Genomic DNA, 22,877 nt, shown 5'->3' with positions numbered 1-22,877 from the left:
TTGACTAGACTCTTAGAGCTTTTCTACACGTGGTGGCTGCCATATGATAAATTGTATTGACTTCCGCTTGATTGAACATTAATTCCAGGGCTGTGACTAGACAGTGTTTGAAGAGCTGAGGCGTACAATTTAGTAACTCTCTGCATGGCCCAGGATTTCTTGCCAGAAAAGTAGCCTGTGAAGTTATAGAAGAAAACAGGTCACTTGGTCCTTTTATCTCTATTTCAAGTATGTTAGGCCCGAATGGATATGGCAGGGTGCCCCAGAAAGAACCTGGTGTCTCCGGTTAGTGGGTCTGAAGGTCAGTTATCTCGGCCTCTGTCTGCCACTGGCTGCATGGTCACAGAACATCTCTGGTTCTGGGATTTCCAGAGCAGGTGATCTAGTGGCTATGATTTCTTTTTTTTTTTTTTTTAATAATTTCTTTTTTTTTTTTTGACGTTTATTTATTATTGAGAGACAGAGAGACACAAGAGCCTGAGCAGGGGAAAGGCAGAGAGAGGGGGAGACACAGAATCCGAAGCAGGCTCCAGGCTCTGAGCTGTCAGCACAGAGCCCGATGCGGGGCTCGAACCCACAAACCACGAGATCATGACCTGAGCCGAAGTCGGTTGCCTAACCGACTGAGCCACCCAGGCGCCCCATGGCTATGATTTCTAATTACATTATTAGAACATTAAAATTAACCTCGTTCCATTAATTTCTTGTGTATAGCCTTAGAAAAATTACTGAAATGGTAAGACTCAATTTCTTCCTTTGTTAAATGTGGATGATAAAGTGGCTTGTGTATGAGAGTTGGTTTGGGATTCCGGCCCCAATCTGGCACTTACCGGTCTACGGACAAGTTGCATAGCGGGTGTATGCTCCAAATTCTTCCCCTGCAAAAGACGGTAACAAAAGTACTTACCTTTTAGAGTTGCCGTCGAGATTAAGTGAACCAGTGTGCATAAAACATCCCCAATTCTACATTAAATGTGGATAAATGTGACCTATCATTACCTATGAGACAATAAAACAGCTAATAGATATAGGGCATCTAGCTTAGTGCCTGCTTCATAATAAATGCATAATAAATATTCACTGTCTCTATTATCAGCTTTTCTGTATTGATTATCTTAGGTATTCTTGATAGTATTAAAGAAAAACAAAATATTCTATTTGAATAAAAAGTACTTTTTTAACAAATAAAATTCTAAAAGATGGTGATTGAATTAAAATTCCACATTAAGGGCATATTAATGTGGAAATAAGGTTTAATGTCCACATATTAACCTTGATAAAATTAGATTTTGTTTTCTCCTGTTCAACAATAATACAATTAAGTTCTATGATTATTTTTTAGATGTTGTTAATTCCCAACCCTTTGTTTTCTAGTGTTTTATTTAGAAAAATTGTGCCAGTATTTTCTATTTTCCTGTTCGGACAGCCTATCCCAAAACTGATTTTTTCCTAGAAAGAAAATCTTCAGTATTATATTCTATATTATTTTTTATAATTTTTGAAATCTTTGCTATCGTAACTCTTATATCCTATCCCCTATTTAATTTTCTTTCTTACCTACAAGGAAGTGTTAAAATTAGAACGTTAATCACACCTATGACCATACCTGATTGTTTAAGACGGAAAGACACGTACGATGTTTTAAAGTGGTGCCAATGTGATGAGAACAAAAGTATCCTCTGAAGGTAACTTCATACTTAGTGACAGACGTATCTTTGGAGCTGACCCAAGAGACAGTCCTTTGCAGTTAAAGGTCTTTCCTCTTCTGGTTCTAAATCCAGATATCTTTCTCTGTCCGTCTTTCAGGAAAACTTCATACAATTGTCGTCCTTATGATGCAGATGGAACGGGGCATAATCCACAAAGTCTCCGGTGAGCCAGGGCACAGCCGGTGCAACAGCAGAAAGAAGGGCAGACGCGGACACACTCCGTTCTGCCCAGCGTGGGCCGTGGCCAATGCTGCCTGGTGGTGCCGTGAGCCCAAGAACGAGGTCAGCTGCACTGCGGACGGGACTTTCTCAGGGAAGGAAGCACTGCGTCGGTCTGCATTAGCCGCTAAGGCTGTAGATCAGCGCGCGGAGAAGCACGGATACAAATTATACTTCGTTATCATCCAAAGCAGTCCGGGCCGTGGACCAAAGGGTAAAGCTTTCATCGCTCTTTGCTTTGTTCCTGGGTTCTGGTCAGTTGAGGTCCAACCGGAGACTCGTGACTTAACGTGAGCAGGACTAAGCGAGCCAGCAAGAGACAGTGGAGCCCCTGGGGGTGTCCGTGGCCCCGAGTCAGGTGCTGGGACCCCTAGGGTAGGTGAGAACTGGGGCTGGAGGAGACGGGCCACATCGATCGGGCCGGTGGCTGTGGGCCCAGGAGGGACGCCGCTGTCACCAGCAAGCCAACAGCCATGGGGAAGGGAGGTGAGTGTCCTTAATGTTCTCTACTACACTCCGGGGGTGTTTGGGGGATCATAGGTCTTCAACTGGATCTGTTGTTTGTCAACAACAGAGAGCGTGCTGCGTTCCTCGGTCTGTGCTTTTTAATGATGTACATGGAAGACGAAACAAATACTAGTTCAGCACCATAGTAAGTGCAGCCAACACTACCAGTCAGTTATCCCCAGGTTCATTCTCCCATTTCCCTGCTAAAAATGGAAACACCCTGTTTTAAGTGACCAAATGACTACTCACATAGTCTCTAGCTTTTCTGGGCCCCGATGGTAATAGGTGTTCCCCATGTACCCAAATTCTGTGAACTAAAGCATTAGGTGTAACTTTAGACCGATGTCCTTTAAAAAAAAAAGCTTGCCTCCTACTTTCTGTTTCTTCCTTATTATGGTCTGAGCATCACTGTGGAAGTGGGGAGTCAGCTATGAACTCATAGGCGAGGGAAACATCCCTAGAGGATCACGGGACAAGATCGCACGACCTCTGTTCCTGGGGGGACTCCCAGAGCAAAAGCCCTACCAACGTGTGTGTGCGTGTGTGTGTGTGTGTGTGTGCACATGCATGTACGTGTGCATGTGTGCGTGCATGCCTGTGTCAGAAACAGAGATAGATGGACAGAGGGTGGGTAGGGGCCCGGGTGGGCACAGGAGACAGAGACAGAGAACCCCCGTCCTATTTAAACCACTATTATGTGGCATATGTTAAAGCAGCCAAACAAATAGGAAAACATAGTTTCCAGAAGTTGGAATGGTGATTCATGAGCGCACATACTTATGAATACCGAGGAGAATTTCAGAGGCGACGTCATGTGGTCAAAAGCTTGCACTCCGGGGCCACCCATCAGGAATATGGAACTTCACAACAACCAACACATAAAGAACTTCCCATAAAATCCACTAGTGTTGTTTCCATCAACAGTATCAATGTCATAAACCAAATACGTTTTCTAAATGTTTTTTTTTAATTTGAGAGAGAGAGAGAGAGACAGAGAGAGAACAAGTGGGGGAGGGGCAGAGAGAGGAGACAGAATCCTGAGCAGGCTCCACACTGTCAACGCAGAGCCCACGTGGATCCCACGACCCTGGGATCGTGGTCTGAGCCCAAATCAAGAGTTGGACACTCAGCCAACTGAGCCACCCAGACGCCCCCCAAGTATTTTGATTAACCAATGATTATTTGTTATAATGAGTGATCTTGGATCTGTCCATTTGGTATGGCTAACATGGAACTGCTATAGACATTCCATGAAATGCAAATCTTTTGGTCTTCTCTGGAGTCACTAAGGAAAACAGGAAGACAGTCAGGCTAGAAGGAAAGATCCACACGGCCCACAGCAGTAGAGTTCCCCTAGAAAGTATCCTGTAAGACAATTTGCACGAGGCGAGGTCAAGCACACAAGCTCACGGTGATGCAGCAGGTCCCGAGGTCAGTGCACATGTCACAGGCCTCAAAGACGGGGGATGTCTCCCGAAGGACCTGACACCAGACGGTGGCCTGAGATGAAGGGACCTTAAAATCTGTGTGCTTCCTGCCAGAAAACCTCCTAAATACAGTTTTGTGGTCATGATGACTGGCAGGACTGAAGGCCATAGACCACAACGAGTCTATTGGATGCTGGGAGGAGGGGAGATTCCTTCACACTCTGTGCCACGAGCAGGGCGCTCAAAGAGGTAGTCACATTGTATGTAAGGCTCTGAGTGGCAGCTCCATTCCACAAGTCACCCTGGCTCTTTGCTGTTCCCTGCGCTGGCACTACTGGCCTAGAACTCTCTGAAGCTTTAGGTAAGCCAAAACAGATGCAAGTCCGGGAGAGACAATCATGACTTCCAGACATTAGCACCCGAGCCACTGAAGCTTGGTGGCGGCTGGGGGTGTGAGGGCCAGCTACCAGACCTGTGAGCCGGAGGGAGGGCAACCAGCATGTGTTTTCCAGAACCCTAATGTGTAACGTTTATTTGCCTCCTCTTCTAAGAATTCTTTTAATTCTTAAGAAAAGTAAGTGAGAAACTGATTAAGATGATGAAATCACTATTTGATAATTGGAAGAAACTTTAAAAGCCATGTAGAATTTTATTCTGCCCCTCGGCCATACTGGTCTCTGTTTTACAGACACAGAAATGGAGGCTGAGAAAACATACTTGGCCTGTCGGTCACACAGCCAGTCCATGAAAGCACCAGGGCCAGCATCTATACCTGTGTATTATTTTATGACAACCCACCCAGTATTCTGCATTTGAATTAGTGGACAATAAGGAAAACCCATTTTCAAAGCGATCGTTCTGAATACCAATTTTTGTGTCCTAGACTTTCTACTCTTTCCAAGAATAAGACAGGACATTTAGAATATCCATTATCACTTGACGGGTTGCTCTAGACGCACAGATTTTGACAGTATGATAACGGTGATGGTAGTGGTAATCATAGTGATAGAAGGGAGCTTAGTGCTGCACATTTTGAAGCTGAGACCACTGAACATGTTCATTGGAAAGAATCAGGAATGGGAATTGGGTAGATATTTCAAATTTTAAAAGCCAGGAAACACATTTATTTTCATAATGAAAATTATTGAAATAGAGTATTGAGATCCTCCGTGATAATTTTATTAAGAAACATGGTAGATTGGCTGCGTAATAGAATTGCCTTTAGTCTGGGAGATTTCTAGGTGGGGAACAGTCATATTTATAAGGTTTATAAAGACGGAAGAAAACAGGTCAAAATATAACCTAGACCCTGGTAGAGGAGTTTCTACATGTTGGAATACATGCAAAAAGAGTCAAAGAAGTTTTCACCATCTTGAAAAATTAAGACGTTGAATGAGACATACCAGGAAGGTGGTTGACCTGAATCTTGCATGCATTAAATACACACCAGAGTGTTGAGGGTGCCACTCGGGTGGGAAAGTTGTCAATGTGTGAGTCTTCTCCACCCTCCTTCTTTCTTATTGGCTGAGTGTAATTTATTCATTGCCTGCTGGGCTTCTCTCGCCTACCATACGCACATAATTTTGACTTGGAGGGTGTATCATATTCACACAATAGGTAAAAAAGAGAAAGCTCTTCCTCTTCATTTTCCTTTCTCTTTCTCCTCTGGTGTCCTTCCATTCTCTAATCTCCCTGAGCAATCCCTCGTAAGCCATTGGGTATGGCCAACCAAGACAGATGATTACACAGAATCAGAGAGGAGAGTCAGAGCCCCCAGTAAATAGGGGTGGCCAACAGAGGGACGGATCCAGAGTGGAGTTTAAAGCTCAAGTAGGGAAAGGGCACCTGGGTGGCTCAGTCGGTTAAGTCTCCAACTTCAGCTCAGGTCATGGTCTCACGGTTTGTGAGTTCCAGCCCCGGATCAGACTCTGTGCTGACAGCTCAAAGCCTGGAGCCTGCCTCAGATTCTGTGTCTCCCTTTCTCTCTGCCCCTCCCCAGGGTGCACTCTTCTCTCTCTCTGTCTCTCTCTCTCTCTCTCAAAAAGTAAATAAACATTAAAAAAACATTTTAAAGCTCAAGTAGGGAAAAGCAGGCATCATGTAGGAGGGCTGTCTGGCTCAGAGTGTTGAATCTCAAGCAAAGTGAGGAGGGGACCAAGTCACAGATGAATATAGCCCAGGACAGATGTCCCAAACATGCACAGGAGGAAGTGATAACCAATCAGGAGGTAAGAGCAATGGTAGAAGCTTAGCCCACTTGTGTAAAGAGGACATCTCCATGGAAGAGGATTTGGCAACAGCCATAGGACTGCTGTAGGAAATGTGACCCAGAACATATATTAAGGATAGAGGAAGCCACATTCTCACTGTCAGTGAATGGGTATACATATGTGGAGAAGAGGGAGATCGTGGGAAACTCTATTCAAATTGAAAGTGTCAGTATGAACCCATGATTTTTAATAGATAAGATAAATCATAGATATACGATAGATGACAGATAGATGGATGGATAGATAGATGACAAATAGAAGACAGACAGATGGATAGATAGAAGATAGACAATAGATAGATGATAGATAGATAGATAGATAGATAGATACAGGTATCTATATACTAGTTCTCTGTATGGCTAGACTATATCTAGATATTCATATAAGGGTACATGGAAAGAAGGAACAATCTAGAGTTAATAACTCATAGGCAGATGTACTCCAAGCACTTTGCAGAGTCCATTGCTTCTACATTCAGCTAATTTCCACACCTCTCAGGTCGAAAATTGATGGACTCCATTCAAGGAAAATAGTAGGAAGATGGATGACCCCCTCAGCTGCCCCAGGCTTTCCAGTCGGTGGCAGTCCTGAGTTACCAGGTACTCAGAGCCTCGTGGCCTTAGATTGATAGGATGGCATAAAGTCAGCTGCACAGATACCGATTAAAGCTAACAAAATGGAAAGAAGGGTGCCCCAATGTATTCAAAGAGCAAGATCCTCTTGAGAAATAATACGAGGCTCCGTAATAGTTAGACGTTGTCATTCCATCTTCAAGTTAGAATTCAAATCAGCAAAGGAAGACCTTATGCAAGCACTCAGAAATCGAGAATTGGGGGATAGCATAACATAAATCAGTCAGCACCTCTCCGGGAGGAATTCGCAAAGCACTCACAATTAGGGTTGCCCCTCTCAGCGGGCTGCACTAGGGTAACACTGAGGGGAGAGGCTGACATGGTGGTCTGGGGCACGGAGGACATGTCTCCCTGTCAGCCCACCTCCTCACGTGGAGGGGCCAAGGGTACTGAGATGAGCCAGTGCTGGAATCAGAGAAACGGGTCCAAGGAGCCTCCCCAGCACCTCTCCTAGTGTCGTTCCCCCGACGTCTGCGTTTTCCAAAAGTGACATCCACAGCCTTTTCCCTCACATGCCTGTGACCCTCCACTGAGCGGTTTTGGTGGGAAGCCTGGGGAGAGTGACCTGTCCTAGGGATGGTCCCTTTCAGGTTCTTGAACCTGTACTGTCTATCCAGGGTACTTTGTGATGATGGCAACTGACTCAATACGTCTTGTAGGCACATGATCCCACCTTGCCTTCCTTACTCCAAACCTAAATAAGAATGAATGGTAGCTTATTGGGGGCGAACGCTTTTCTCCTAACCCTCTAAAATTCTAGATGCCGGTTGTTACTAAATATCGATATACCAGTTGGCCAGAACAGATGAAAAAGAGTTACCGGCAGTGTTCACAGTTCTTATGCTAGTTAGAACACATCTCATAGGCAATCAACTTTATGCAGCCAAATGGAATTTGGGAGTTGAGGGTGTCTGATAACCGTACTTTAATGAGCCATTCTGTCTTTTTTGTACATGTGAGGAGGTTCCTATTAGAGCAATTATTTATTTTGAGACATAAATCCTAGAAAAGAATAGCTACATGGAGAATGCTCTAAAAACGAATGAGATGAATAAGGGACAGAATGCATACTGACTCTGAAGAAAAGAATGCTGAGCAGTGAGAGCTGTTCAGGAAGTCAGGCTTATTTTGGGATGAAATGACCACAGCCCTCTCACTGCAGCCACGAGAGAGAAGGGGACTTTCCAGGATGCTGCACGGGGGCCAGCCTGGGGCTCTTCCGTGCTCGGTAAGAGAGTCGTGGGTAACATAACTTCCTCTCCGAGTAATAGGGGTATAAAAATCCTGATAAATAGTAAGATTTAAAAAGTGCCTGTGGGATCCTAAGTCTCATAATCAAGGTTTGGGAAGCAAGCGATCAGAAATTTAACTTCTGTGCAGAACAGTGATCCTCATACTGATGGGACCGTAGGGACAGGTTTGGCCTGTGTCACCCATACAACCATCCCTAGAATTGACGTGGTGTCATTATCACCTTGGTTACGGAGACCAAGGAATTTAAGCAGAGAGATTGTGTGATCTACCTGGAGTCACAAAAAATGACGCTGTTCACACCCCAGTCCTAAATCTCTTGACTCTTAGCTGTGGTCTTTTCCTGCCATATCATACATCATGCTGTTCTTTCTTTTCTTTCTAAGAAAATCTAATGAGATTGCCAAGTTGTGGTTTGAATCAGATAAATTAGATGTTGGTTTCATAATTATCTTACCTTCACCCTATTACTTAGAGACACTTTTATTAATAAATCGCAAATATGGAGTTTCATGACCTTGCAAACATTTTTTTTTAATTGGGAACTGTAACATAAAAACAAAACCCAGGGGCACCTGGGGGGCTCAATCGGTTAAGCGTCTGACTTCAAATCAGGTCATGATCTCGCAGTTCGTGGGTTCGAGCCCCACATCAGGCTCTATGCTGACAGCTCAGAGCCTGGAGCCTGTTTTGGATTCTGTGCCTCCCTCTCTCTCTCTGCCCCTCCCCCTCACACTCTGTCTCTCTTTGTCTTGAAAAAATAAATAAACGTTTAAAAAAAAACCTATGCAAAAATAGAACATTGGTTAATGTATATTTTACAAATATTTTTCATATTCTATACATCTCTATTAAAATTATCTTAACGATGTTTATTATGAACGTGACAGATGTGAAAACTTAAAACGAGAACACGAAGCAAGAAACAGAAATTTACTTCCCGTTTCTTCCATCCTTTTCTCTGCTACTCTCTGAAGGTAACCAGAGTTACTCACTTGTGTGGAGTCTTCTAGAAAACGTTTATGTACGTGTGAACATATGCAGAAGCATCCACTGTTCTGCACTTTTGTGGCTGGTACTCAGTACTTCATGTGGTTTTATATCATGCATAGTTTGGAATCTTGATTTTGTTTAATTTAGTGTAGGACACTCTCATTATGTAACCTTCACACTTGGTTTCTGGAGTGCCTCCTTCTTTAGTTTTTCTTCAAGCTGGGTAGGTGTTCCATTTCAGATTATTTTAGTGATTCCTTCCTAGCCTACGAGGAAGCATAGAATCAGTGCTGGGCCCAAATGCTTAAATCACTTCTCTCTTTGATCTAATCTCCTCCCAGGTGATGTCCTGGAGTCCCTTGGCTAAATGTCATTTGTAGAATAAATACTCCCAAATTAGCATCTCTAGACCTGATATGTCTGCTGAACTCTGGATTCACGAATGCCATGAATGAGGTGGGATCTCCCCTGAGATATCTAAATGGACTCTCCAACTGGACATATTCAAAGCAGCATTCTTGGTGCCCAGTGTCAAGCCTGGTCCTAGTAGAATTCACAGTGTCTGCCACAGAGTGGCAGATCTAATCTTCCAGTAGTTCAAACCAAAACCCTTGGTCACACCCTGACACCCCCTTTCTCACACCTTACAGCCAAGTCATTAGAAAATTCTTTCCATTCTATTTTCAGAGTATACCTGGGATTTTACTTCTTACTATCTCTACTTTCCCTTTTTTGGTCCAAGGAAATTTCCTATTTCTCACCTCCATGAGGTAATGACTTTCTAACTGGTTTCCCCGATTCCATCCTGGGTTGTACTGAAAACTGTCTTTAGGCAGAGCACCATCGCCTAATTTCAAATTCATTGTCTCCTAAAGACAGGGGAGATGGCAGGCTGGGGAAGGGTGGAGACCTGAACAAATGGTAAGGTCCTCCTGTGTCCATGCTTAGGCTTTGGTTGTTTCCTATGAAGAGGGACCATAATGGCCAAGCAATCAATAGAAGAACCCGTGAGAAGCATAATCTCCTTCCCAGAACATTTAAGGAAGGATCATTCTAGTTTGCAATTACAGATTAATTAGGCTTGAGTATAAAGTTTGAGAGCATGAAGCATAAATCCACTTTTATTTTTTATTTATATTCAAGTTAGTTAACATACAGTGCAGTCTTGCCTTCAGGAATAGAACCCAGTGATTCATCTCTTACATATGACACACAGTGCTCATCCCGAAAAGTGCCCTCCTCAATGCCCATCACCCATTTAACACACCCCCTCTCCAGCAACCCTCAGTTTGTTCTCTGTATTTAAGAGTTGTGCATGGTTGGCCTTCCTCTCTCTGTTTTTATCTTATCTTTCCTTCCCTTTTCCTATGTTTATCTGTTAAGTTTCTCAAATCCCACAGATGAGTGAAATCATGTGATATCTGTCTTTCTCTGACGTGTTTCATTTAGCATAACAACTCTAGTTCCATCTATGATGTTGCAAATGGCAAGATTTCATTCTTTTTATCGCTGAGTAATATTCCATTACATATATATATATATATATATATATATATAATCTCACATCTTTATCCATTTGGGCTCTTTCCATATTTTGGCTATTGTTGATAGCACTGCTATAAACATTGGGGTGCATGTGCCCCTTCGAATCAGCATTTTTGTATCCTTTGGATAAATACCTAGTAGTCCAATTGCTGGGTCATAGGGTAGTTCTACTTTTAATTTTTTTTTTTTCAGGAAACTCAATACTGTTTTCCAGAGTGGCTGCACCAGTTTGCATTCCCACCAAGAGTGCAAGAGGGTTCCTGTTTCTCCACATCTTCACCAACATCTGTTGTTTCCTAAGGTGTTAATGTTAGCCATTCTGACAGGTGTGGGTTGGTATCTTATTGTGGTTTTGATTTGTATTTCCCTGATGATGAGTGATGTTGAGCATCTTTTCGTATGTCTGTTGGCCATCTGGATGTCTTCTTTTGAGAAGTGTCTATTCATGTCTTTGCCCATTTCTTCACTGGATTGTTTCTTGGATGTTGAGTTTGGTAAGTTCTTTATAGATTTTGGATACTAACCCTTTATATAATATGTCATTTGCAAATATCTTTTCCCATTCCATACGTTGCCTTTTAGTATTGTTGATTGTTTCCAATGCTGTGCAGAAGCTTTTTATCTTGATGAGGTCCCAATAGTTCATTTTGCTTTTGTTTCCCTTGCCTCCAGAGATATGTCTAGTAAGAAGTTGTTGTGGCTGAGGTCAAAGATGTTGTTACCTATTTTCTCCTCTAGAATTTTGATGGTTTCCTGTCTTACATTTAGGTCTTTCATCCATTTTGAGTTTATTTTTATGTATGGTGTAAGAAAGTGGTCCAGGTTCATTCTTCTGCATGTTACTGTCCAGTTTTCCAAACACCATTTGCTGAAGAGACTTTTTTCCATTGGATATTCTTTCCTGTTTTGTCAAAGGTTAGTTGGCCATATGTTTGTGGGCCCATTTCTGGGTTCTCTATTCTGTTCCATTGATCTATGTGTCTTTGTGTGTGTGTGTGTGTGTGTGTGCGCCAGTACCATACTGTTTTGATGATTATAGCTTTGTAATACAGCTTGAAGTCCAGAACTGTGATGCCTCCAGCTTTGGTTTTCTTTTTCAACATTACTTTAGCTATTCAAGTGTTTTCTGGTTCCACACAAACTTTAGGATTGTTTGTTCTAGCTCTGTGAAGAATGGTGGCGTTATTCACCTCTTTTGCACAGTCATTTGAGTTAGCTGAGTAAATCTCTTCACATGATGTTCCTAGGAACACTGATTTCCAGAAGGTTCCATGGCAGTAATCTTCAAAGTATTTGTGCCCTAGCTCTAAACTGTCTTTAATTATAGGGTAGTTTGTAGGTTGTAGAACTTTTCCACATTCTCTATCACATGTTAATTTACCTATTCATCCTTCCACTTATATTTCTGAATTGCACGAAGGTTTCTTGTGCAAGCTGGTTTCATTTTGCCTACTGTTTATGAGGATCAGACACGCTGTAGTGTGCTCCAGCCTGTCATTCCCTCCAGCGGCTCCATAATATTCCGCCGTGTGTACACGTCACAATTTATTTATCCATTCATCTGATGACAGACATTTGGGCTGTTTCCACCTCTGGGCTACGGTGAATAGCGCTGCTATGAACATCTGTGTAAGAAAATTCCAGTGACTGCTTTTAATCAGTGCAGACCTAAGAGTGGAATTGCTGGACTGTATGCTCTTTCTGTCTGATCTGTAAGGAACTGATGTAGTCTGAATGTCTGTGTCTCCCCGAAACTCCCATCTTGAAACCTTAGAAGACCAGCCAATAATTTAACAGCCTGAAGGAATAAAAGCCAACACTCTTCCTTGGAGGGTCACCAGACCTTCTACAGTGTGTCCTCCTCATGTTCAACATAGGATATGACCAGTAGGCATCCCGGGAACAGGAGATCTAGCCCATAGGAGAAGGCAGGCACCGGACGGAGCCTGGAGAGCACCCCATGTGGCTGGTGCAGTTAGCTGGCAGGTCTGGACCTGCGCTTCCTAGCAGGGATGACAGACATCTGATTTGAGAATGGGAATTGTGGTCCAGCCTCTCCACGTGGGAGCTGCTGATACCAGGGACATTCGCCACACCCCAGGTGGCTGGTTTCTCCCCACTATTCTAGGATTCCACCTGCAACTCCGCATGATCTCTGATGTACTCCGTTAGCAGTGTGTGAATGTCACCTCCAAGGTCCTGTTTACATTTTCTTTTTCATCCGAGTGTCCAGTTCACCGAGTAGGGTGACCCCAGACTCTACGTGCCAGTTCACAGAGGTCACATGCCTTTCAGCCGGCTTCATTTTTGTGCGTGGTATGAAGGGCAACTCTCTTCCAGATCTTTACAGCTTCCAGCAGGCTTCAGACAACACTTAACACAAGGTCAGCAAATGATGCACCACAGAGATTTAGGACAAATATTTAAAAAAAAAAAGAACCCAGGAGAAATATGGCCAGAAGTTAAATCCTGGGATCAGAGGAATGTCTAATGACTTTTGCCATGTCTGGAGCATTTGGTGGGGAGAGGGCAGAAGCAGATACTTCCGAGTCAGTAAACTGCTTAATTTCCTGCATCATTCACTTAGTCAGCATTTAATGTACGTGAAACATTGGTGCCTACCACAGGGATAAAAAGTAAATAAATAAACACTGTTCTTCAGAAGCTTCTTCAGAAGCTTCTTCAGAAGCTTCTAATAAATATCACAAACACAAAAGATCCTATTTTTTAACTGCAGTGATTAATCTAGTAGAGAGTGTTTAAGGCCAATTTAGCTCTCTCTCGGTTGTAAGGAACAGATAGCCCCTCGGGCCTTTTCCTTTTATTATCCTAGGCACCAAAGATAGTAGGAACAGTAAAGCTAAACCCCATGGGAACTATCACTCACAAAGCCCAGCAAACCGCCAGGAACTGAAGCAGAGAGAAACGGGGAGCAGGAGAGGAGGCTGGGCACATGGTCATCAGTGTGGTCTGGCTGTGATGAGGGTTATATAAGTTACACCGTATGCTTTGCTTGGGGGAGTCTTGATCCCCAAATAAATAATGTTATTCCCCTTGTGTCTAGTGTAAGATAGACTCAGGTGTATAAGGTCTAGCGTAAGGTGGGCCCTGCCTTCCCCTGACGACTCTGGCTCGGCTCTGATGGTAGCAGGTGAGCCACGGGATTTTCTCTGTTGCTCAACGGACAGCCACAGTGCTCTGTTAATCTCCAGGAAGAACCCAGTGACCCAGTGGAGTGGGTGTCGGCAGGTGTTCATTGATCAAAACGGACTTACTGAGTCTATTTAGCCATTTTTCGAGTTTATTTATTTATTTTTGAGAGAGACAGAGACAGAGTGAGTGTGGGGGGAGGACAGAGAGAGAGGGAGAGAGAGAATTCAAAGCAGGCTCCACACTGTCAGCCCAGAGCCCAGTGTGGGGCTCAAACTCATGAAACCGTTGAGATCGGGACCTGGCCCGAAACCAAGAGTTGGACGCTTAACCAACTGAGCCCCCAGGCGTCCTTGAGTCTATTTCTATAAAAGGAGATGATATGGTCACTTACTTCAAAATTAGATTGTTGTTGCTGATATTGGCAGTTACCTTCCCATCAACTACCTGGAGTCCCACACAGAGTTACAGAAGAGTGCATTTGCTTACGTGTCGAGACCAACTGAAGTGAAGTGTGCTAGGGAGTTAGAGTAATTTCCTCAACCAAAGCACCAGGTGACATTCCAGGTCCTTCCGCCCACTGCATCCTGTCTCAGGAGCGACCTCAGTGGGGCTGACCCCTACCTCTGTCCGCTCTCGCAACCTGACGATTACCTTAGATTCATCCGTCTTGTGTTCTTTCACCAAAAGCCGAAGTTTCTTTGCCAAGAGCACTTTTTTTCCTCCTCTTTTTCCAAGGTTAGAGCTGTCCAGGTCCTTTCTTACATCTTCCTTTTTCTCCCTCAGCAAAGTTGATACTTGTGTAGAGTTGCTACATTTTCTCCTGAATATATTTTCTCCTGAGTAAAGAGGAAAACTCTAAAACCAGGGATCCAGGTTTCCAGAGACATCAGGGAATCTGTAATACTATCAAGTAAATAAACTGCAGTTAATGCTGTTTTCAAAAATAGTGGGACACCTGTTTGGGAGAGCAGTCAATTACACAAAATGTACACCTATCCACCCATTCTATCCATCCCTTTAATGGACATTCAACTATTGATGAGTGTTTTACTATTCTCTCACTTTGATAGAGGTCCCACTATAAACAATCCCCAGCCTGGGGCGGGCAGTTTACTTCATGTGTTATACAATATAATGTTCACAAGGAAATAATTATACTATATAAGTGCATCAGTAATTATTCCAGGAGGTATAAATTCATTCATAATCCTGTCCATAAGTAAATTAGAGAACAGTCATGTCTGATATTGATTCTAACTACAATAGCAACAACAGAAAGTCTGAAAGATGAGAGAAATCCATTGTAGACCCCACTAATTAAGGAAGGATTAACTTAGAAGCCGGGATCTTGTATGAGTTTTGAGGGATGATTAGTAACGACAAATGGACGGAAAGTGGGATGTCCACCCACGTGGGACAAAGAGGAGAACAAAGAATACTTTCCTCAGCATCCAGGCCAATTTTCATCTTGGTAAAGTTAGGCTACGGGCTGAATTGTGCCTCCCCAGAATTCCTACATTGAAGCCCTAATCTCCAGGGTGATCCCTTCTGGAGGTGGATTAGAGGACATGGGGTCATGAGGGTCCCATGACGGATTAGTGGCTTTGAAGAGAAATGAGGGAGTTTGATCCCGTTTTCCTCCAGGTGAAGACAAGGCAAGAAGGTGGCCTTATGGAAGCCAGGATGGGAACCTTTCCCAGAACCTGACCAGGTTTTTCACCGTGATACTGGATGCAGCCTCCAGAACCGTGAGGGGAAATCCTGTCACTTCAGCCAAGTCCACAGTGTTTTGTTATGGCAGCCTGGGCTGATTAGAACATCTCCATGCTTGCAGAGCAGGACTAGTATGAGGATGTCAGCTCGTGTTCTAGAACCTGCTCTTGCATGGACAGCAACAGGAAGCAACACACTTGTTTGAGTTTTCACTTCTGAGTGAAAGATTGAGAGCCTGAAAAAGTCATCTCGTCCAATGAACGACCCATACTGTATCTGATGGTACCCTTTGACCCCTCACTGACCCACACACATACGTGTGTACACACACACGTGCACACACACGTCTTTGTTGTATTATGCCTTCTGGATTATAGTGCTCGGGGGTCAGAATCATTATTGGCTCTCGGTTGCTTCAAAGAGAAAATCGATTCTCATATGGATGTTCACAGCTCTGCACAATTTCACCACACAATGAGTATCTAGGTCCATCATGTCTTGTCTCTTACAGACCACAACACAAGCATGAAGCCTCTCTTACCTGTGAATGTGCACACAGCCCGGCCTCGTCCTTGGCAGGGCGGAAGCCACGGGACCGGCTCTGGACGACAGGTGGAACCGCGGTTCTGGAACAAGACCGTGAAAGCCGGTGTGGACTGAGCTTCCAGGCCAGAGGTAGATAGCTACTGCTTCCTAACAACGAGCAGAGAGCGGATGAGGCGGCCGATGAGTCATCCTGGACCCCCAGGAGAGGGGAGGACGCAGGGCCGGCTGGGGCCCCAGGAGCAGACAGACCCCTGAGCACGGGAGTCCCAGCCACGGCAGGAGCCACGGCGGAGCCAGTGTGGTGGGCAAGTCTGACAGTGACGGAGGAACTGCCCCCGTGTGGGTGCCGATGACAGTGAGATGTAGAAGCTCCAGGGGACCTGCTCACGGGCGGGGACACAACATTCCAGTTCTGTGCGGTCACCTGCAGGCGCTCGGCCAGCTGCTTGCAGCGAGTGTCACAGAAGAACGCCCTGGCGGGGGACAGATAGGCCACAGAGCCCCAGGCATCTTCATCAGGCCTGCCCTCGGGTAAGTGCTGACCACAGCCCAGCTTACTGGGGAAGGACGACAGCCAGCCCAGCCCACTGTAGCCATCTTGCCTCACCTGACAGGGAGAAGGAAACTGAGCGCCACTTGTGAAGTCCAAGTCCATGGGCAGGCTCACTAAAACTGGTGTACCTCCAGCACGCATTCTTCCCCGACAGGGTGGCCGTGGAGGCTGTGCTCCAGACGGCACAGCCCTAGGCAGGGAGGGATTTCTGCCCTGCATTTAGACGTCACCAGAGTGACAGATAAAAGTTCCTCGTGGTAAAGCATTGATGTTGGGTTTGTCTGTTTAGCAGTTAATAGAATTTACCTTTCCTTCGAGAACACTGATATTGCAGATAGGTCTTCACCCTGGCATCTTACCTCTCTGCCCCTGGGAAGTCCTAACTCAGTCTCGCGGGTCACAGGTAGTACGTCCAGATTTGTCGCATCACAGGACAGGACCCGTCTGGCATCCTTTTCACAATCTCCCGTGTTTCGTGTCTGCGACACCTTCTTGGCATTTACGGCCAACGGCCTAGATTAGAGCCGGGTAATCACTAACCTCTCGGAAGGCGTGTGCTGCCTTTCTCCATGGTACATTCAGGCAGATGTTGTTCTCAGGTGATTTTTTGATCAGACATATTTCTTTCTAAAGTTATCTTTATCACACCGTCCCCCTCCCAACTGAAGTACACTAAAACTGACACCCGTGTGCTAAAAGGTTATAAGTGATTCTGGCCATGTGCTTGGGTGGGGATTTAGATGGCAATCTCTAGGGAGAAATGAATGCCAGGTTGTACTCAGGACCAGTGCAGTCACAGCCCATCTCACCGATCGTGGACACCTGAGTGTGTGAGGGAGCAGGGTCACGCTCCCCACTGCATGCATGGAAACGTTCTCCTGGAAACCGTCTGCCCGGCTTATAGAAGTCACAAAATGACTCCCCACGTTAGTTCTACCCGTCTTCACCTCCAGGTTACCTGGTCATCCCACTGGCGATGCCGATGGCTTTATAGATAACAGGATTATCTAGAATCTGAAGTTACAGGTATGAGAACAATAGATGAACAGTGTTTCAGTGATTAACCTTACAAGGAGTTATTTGCCCAAGAGGGAAATCTGGGAATTCCGAACTCCTTTGAACATTCCAGTTTCGCCGTGAGATCCGCGTGTTGCCCTCAGTCTCACCGAGATTGTAACGCTTGTTGAGCTGGTTATCTTCTCCAATCTTCTCTTTCCAAAAGTCAGGAGCCTGATAGCTGATACAACAGGAAGCCTCCCCACCTGGTCCTGCAGACAGGTGTCTGGTTGAAAAGGAAGCGGGTAGCTTCTTCACAGATCTGTGAGGTCACCTCCGCAGTTCAAGCCCCTGGGTACCAAGCAGTGTCGTGCTCCTACCCGCCACGTTTTGGCTTTGCTATAATGAAGCACGCAGGCTTATGTGGCAGCCTTCCCAAGGTGACTCTGTCTGGTGCTGATTCATGGAGGGTCCTCACCCAGAGAGTATTTGAAAACGTGAATCCTTTTCCAAACTGACTTGTAGAGACTAAGTTAACTGAAGGCTCACCTTGTCTTATTCCTTTGCTCTGAAAGTGCAAACATATTTGGAATGCACTAGAGGACTAATCTGTACAAGAAAGATCCTGACCTGATGCTTCATAGAGAGTCCAATCATCATCATTGCCAATGGGAACTTCGCAGAGTGGCTTTTCAGAGCACAAGGAGTGTCTCGAGTGAGTTTCCGAGAAGTCTATGGCAATCACAGTTCTTTCTGGAACATATTCTAGTATACACATGTTACCATGCATCAACCCAACAATAAATAATAAATAAGTAAATTCTTTGTTAATCCCTAGGCCTATTATATCATTAATCCATCAAAAAGTCACCATGTTGTTTTAATAATATTATTCACCATTGAGAATAATTTTGATACCATGGATCAAATATAAGGGATTTAAAACTAAAATGTTAGATCGTAGTCATGAACCCAGATGACAACCTTGCCATGAGACTCTAGATGCATTTCCATTTTAAAAATCAGTATTAAGTAAGACTGAAGATTGTTTTAAAATGGACTAGTGATTATTCCCAGATTACGTTCTTAAGCAGTTATAAGTCTTTATTCAATTGTGGCCTCAGATTTGATTTCTATGGTTTCCATGGAGTGTTTCCATGCAGCACCTTGTGTTTCAGTATGAACATCAAGCCCAACTCTGTGTCACCTCACCTCTCAGAGCTATGGTTCTTCCCCTGGAAGAGGAAAGAAGAGTGGGTGCCCTTAACTTTTAGAATGGCAACAAAACTGTCTCAAAAGTGTTGATTCAGAACTTTTTGGTTTTTTGGCTTTTGGTTGGACAAGCTAAAAAGTGTGCCAGTTAAATCAGAATGGTTACTAATGTTGCAGCTGTCACATGACCCAAAGTCCCAACATAAAAATGTCCCATATATATAACCACCTGTCTTGAGGGAAGACTCAAGATGGCAGAGAAGTAGGGGGCCTGAAGTTCCCTTGTCCCTCAAACACAGGAGTATTGAGGCCAGAACACTTGGAATTCCAGGAATCCAGGCTACAGAGTGACAGAAACTTCTCCAGGGGCCTACAGAGACAGCCTGGCAGGACAGAGGGTTACTTCAACAAACAAATCAAAGCACACCCGGTGGAGGGTCCAAACCACCACAACGAGTATGGAGATAAAGCGACCAGAGACCTAACAAGAGAGCATGCAACACACTCCAAAAACACCTCCTGAAGGGCCAGGCCCTGGACAGTGTATGACCCATGTTTAATATCATAGTTCTTACAGTTGCAGAACACATAACAAACTATCAAACACATAACAAACACTATAACAAACACATACTATCAAAACACATAAAAGACAGAAAACTAGCCAAAATGGTGAAATGGAAGAATTTCCCTCAAAAGAAATTGCAGGAAGAAATGAAAGCTAGAGAATTGCTCTAAACAGTTATAAACAATATATCTGAACAAGAATTTAGAATAACAGTCCTAAGACTAATGGCTGGGCTTGAAAAAAGCACAGAAGATACCAGAGAATCTATTGCTGCAGAGATCAAGGACCTAAGAAATAGTCACGGCCAATTAAGAAATGCTGTAAACAAGGGGCGTCTGGGTGGTTCAGTCGGTTAAGCGTCCAACTTCGGCTCAGGTCATGATCTCACAGTTCGTGGGTTTGAGCCCCGCATCGGGTTCTGTGCTGACAGCTCACAGGCTGGGGCCTGCTTCAGATTCTGTGTCTTCCTCTCTCTCTGCATCTCCCACCCCTTGCTCTCTCTCTCTCTCTCTTAAAAATAGATAGAACTTTAAAAAAATTTTAAAAAGGAAATGCTATAAATTAGGTGCACAATAAACTAATGCAGTGACAGCAAGGATGGAAGAAGCAGAGAGGAGAATAAGTGAAATAGAAGATAAAATTATGGAAAATGATGAAGCTGAGAAAAAGAGAGATAGGAAAATAACCACCTCCTATTTTGTAAGGTTTCTTTTCCCAAGATGCATTTCTCCTTACTCCAAGGCAACATCTAAATCTTTCTGTGGCAAGTTGACCACAGAATTCATCATCCACACTGGGATGCTTTGGTGAGTTGAGTGGGGCATTATTAATAATTATACCAAGAAAGCCACATTGTTGTGGTAACCAGGACATACGTCATCTTAGCCTGTGGAGAAGAATCTCTCTTCCATTGTCCTTTTATTTCCTATTGTCACATCTTCAGCAGTGCCCTGGTTCTGTCTCTTCTGGTTCATCTTCTCTTCCTTCAGTTCAAGTAACCTGAGTTTTATCTCCTTCCTATTACCTTCATGAAAGAGAACTACTGAGGCCACTCAAACTTTTTTCAAAAATTCCTGACCATTCACTTATTTATCCAGTTAAATATTAAAATCTTTGTTATTTACCAGTGACTGGAGATCCAATTCTGAGCAAGTAAACAAGTCTGATCCCTACCTCAAGGCCCTCAGGAAACAGGTGTTAAAAAATCCATAATTCCATGGAAACCGAGGGGAAAGCAAGTCCCCTTACTGCAGAGGCCAAGGTGGCTTCCTAGAGAAGATACTTCTGAATGATTAAAGATGAGTAAGGACTGTCTAGTTGAAGGTGTTCTAAACAACAGAAACAAATGCTGTGTATTCAAGTTTTAAAGTCATTAACGCTGGAGAAAGCAAAGATGTTTTTGCAGTTTGCTGCAGTGATCAGGTCAGTTTCAGTCAAGAATGTCTTTCTAATGATCTGTTGGATTCTTTCCTGAGATCAGGCGATGCTATCACGTGTTACAATGGCAGCTCCTCAGTTACTGCCGAGAACAAGAACTGGTCAGAGCACGTGTCATAACCTTTACGCAAAAGTCCAACCAAGATGACATAGATCTTTTTCTCCCAAATTGTGGGCCACACTCTTCCCTATAAGGCAAAGTGACAAAAACAAGCCATAAAACCCTCTAATTCTGTCTTTGTGATGATGAAGATGTGGATGACAATGGCACCACCATTTACTGGGTCACTTCTATTACCAAACACTGTCAGAACGTGTTGGACATTGAGTTTTCCCATAACCAGACTCTTACAAAAAGGACATGGGAGATTGTCCCAGAAGTACAGTGAAGGCAGAGAGAAAGCAGTAGAGAGACGGTAAAAAGCCAAAATGAGTGTTAATGAGCAGTCACCACTCTAATCTCAGCCCTGGGTGGGGCCTCTGAGAGGCTTAGCTGACACATTCCTGAGCTGTCCCCAGCCCACCCAGATTTTGGAAGCAGGGGCATTTACCCACCGACTCCCATCCGCCGTGGCCAAAAGCTGCCATGCAAGAGACCAGCATTATCCAGTGTATGCAGAATATCCTGAAACTGAAATATTTCATCACGAGGTAGAGGAGTCTATAAACAACTCCTTGAAACTCAAGCAATTCCAAGGGAGAACTTTGAATAATCAGTTCGTTCATGAAGCAGCTCCATATAGGTACAATATAGAAAGTCCCAGAAAATGTTGGCTATACTGGTATTGGGGGAGATAGCCGATACAGAGATGCTCAATCCGTGGGAACAGCGTACCTCTGTCCCCAGTGTATCCAGCCTGCAGACTCCTTCATTTCCAACAGATGTGTGTCGAAAACTCTTGAAGAACTGGCCACTGAGGCTGGCCTCTCTCATCCTTATTTTGTTGTTGTTGTTTTTGGTTTATCTTTTCTAATAGATTGTGGGCTATGTGAGCGGAAAAACGAAGTTTCCTTCTCTGTGGCACCACACAACTTAGCAAGTGTCTGGCAAGCTGCATTTAAGTCAAGAATCAAGGAAAAAAGGAAATGGTGGAGAAAACAAAGGAGAAGTAATATTTAACAGTAATGTCTTATGCTTATTGAAAGCTTTACATATGTCAGGCACTTGACACGTATTTTCTAATTTCTTCATATTAACCATTCTATCACGCTGTAAGCTTCAGTAGCCCTGTCTTATAGGTGAGACAGTGCAGATTTGAGTAGAATAAGTGAGGTGCTCAAGTTTTCATAGCAGAAAATAGTGGAGTGTGCATGTGAGATTGTGTCTGTTTACTTTTAAAAAGGCAAACATTCATCCAAAATTTGATACTGCTTCTGAGGAAGGGGGCCAGGGGAGAAAGCAGATGGGAAAGCAGGGGAGGAAGAAGGAGGGGAAAAGAGAAGGTGGAAGGAGGGCCAAAGAGAGGAAAGGAAGATTACAAGGCCAGTTCCTATGGGAGAGGCCATCACAGACTTGGCTCTTGTTTTTCACGTGTGAACAAAAAGTTCTCAAAAGAAATCATGTGGAAGTGAGAACCGTTTCCTGAAATGTTGTCTTGGAGTTATTTATTTAGAGGCATTTTGTGGCTTGTCTATCTCTAGGATAGAATACGACTTCTGTATTTGATACAATTAAAATTAGAATTGCATGTTCATTTAATTAGGCTAGGACCTGTAGCATCACAGAGGAAAATAAATAAATAAGCTAACCAACCCTGGGATTAAAATAGAAGGAATGATTTCAGATTTCTGTCTCTCTGGTAATTTAGCTCTAGGAACGTTTTGGTAAATTTCTAGATTTAGAACAAAGATTTAAAAGTGTGGTTTAGACTTAGAATCAAGAATTTCGAGTGCTCACTTCATTTCCAGAGTCTAAAAGTGCCTGCTTCACATTGCTCCCTGCCATAGCACGATTTGTTGTTTGAATTTTCAACACAAACTTTAGGGTTTTCAGGAAAGCACCGTCAGCAAGACCCACATTTGGGATTTCTTCCCCAAACCTCACTGTGGCTGGAGCATCTTCACTCTGTCAGAGAGAGAAAACAAAGCCAGTGCTTTAGACTGGATGCAGTTTCAAATGTCATCCTAGCTCTCCCAGCTTTAATAC

The sequence above is a fragment of the Lynx canadensis genome, chromosome D2 (genome assembly GCF_007474595.2).
Source record: "Lynx canadensis isolate LIC74 chromosome D2, mLynCan4.pri.v2, whole genome shotgun sequence".
Classification (NCBI taxonomy): Eukaryota; Metazoa; Chordata; class Mammalia; order Carnivora; family Felidae; genus Lynx; species Lynx canadensis.
The sequence above is the reverse complement of the archived record's forward strand: the minus strand, read 5'-3'. Positions refer to the sequence as shown.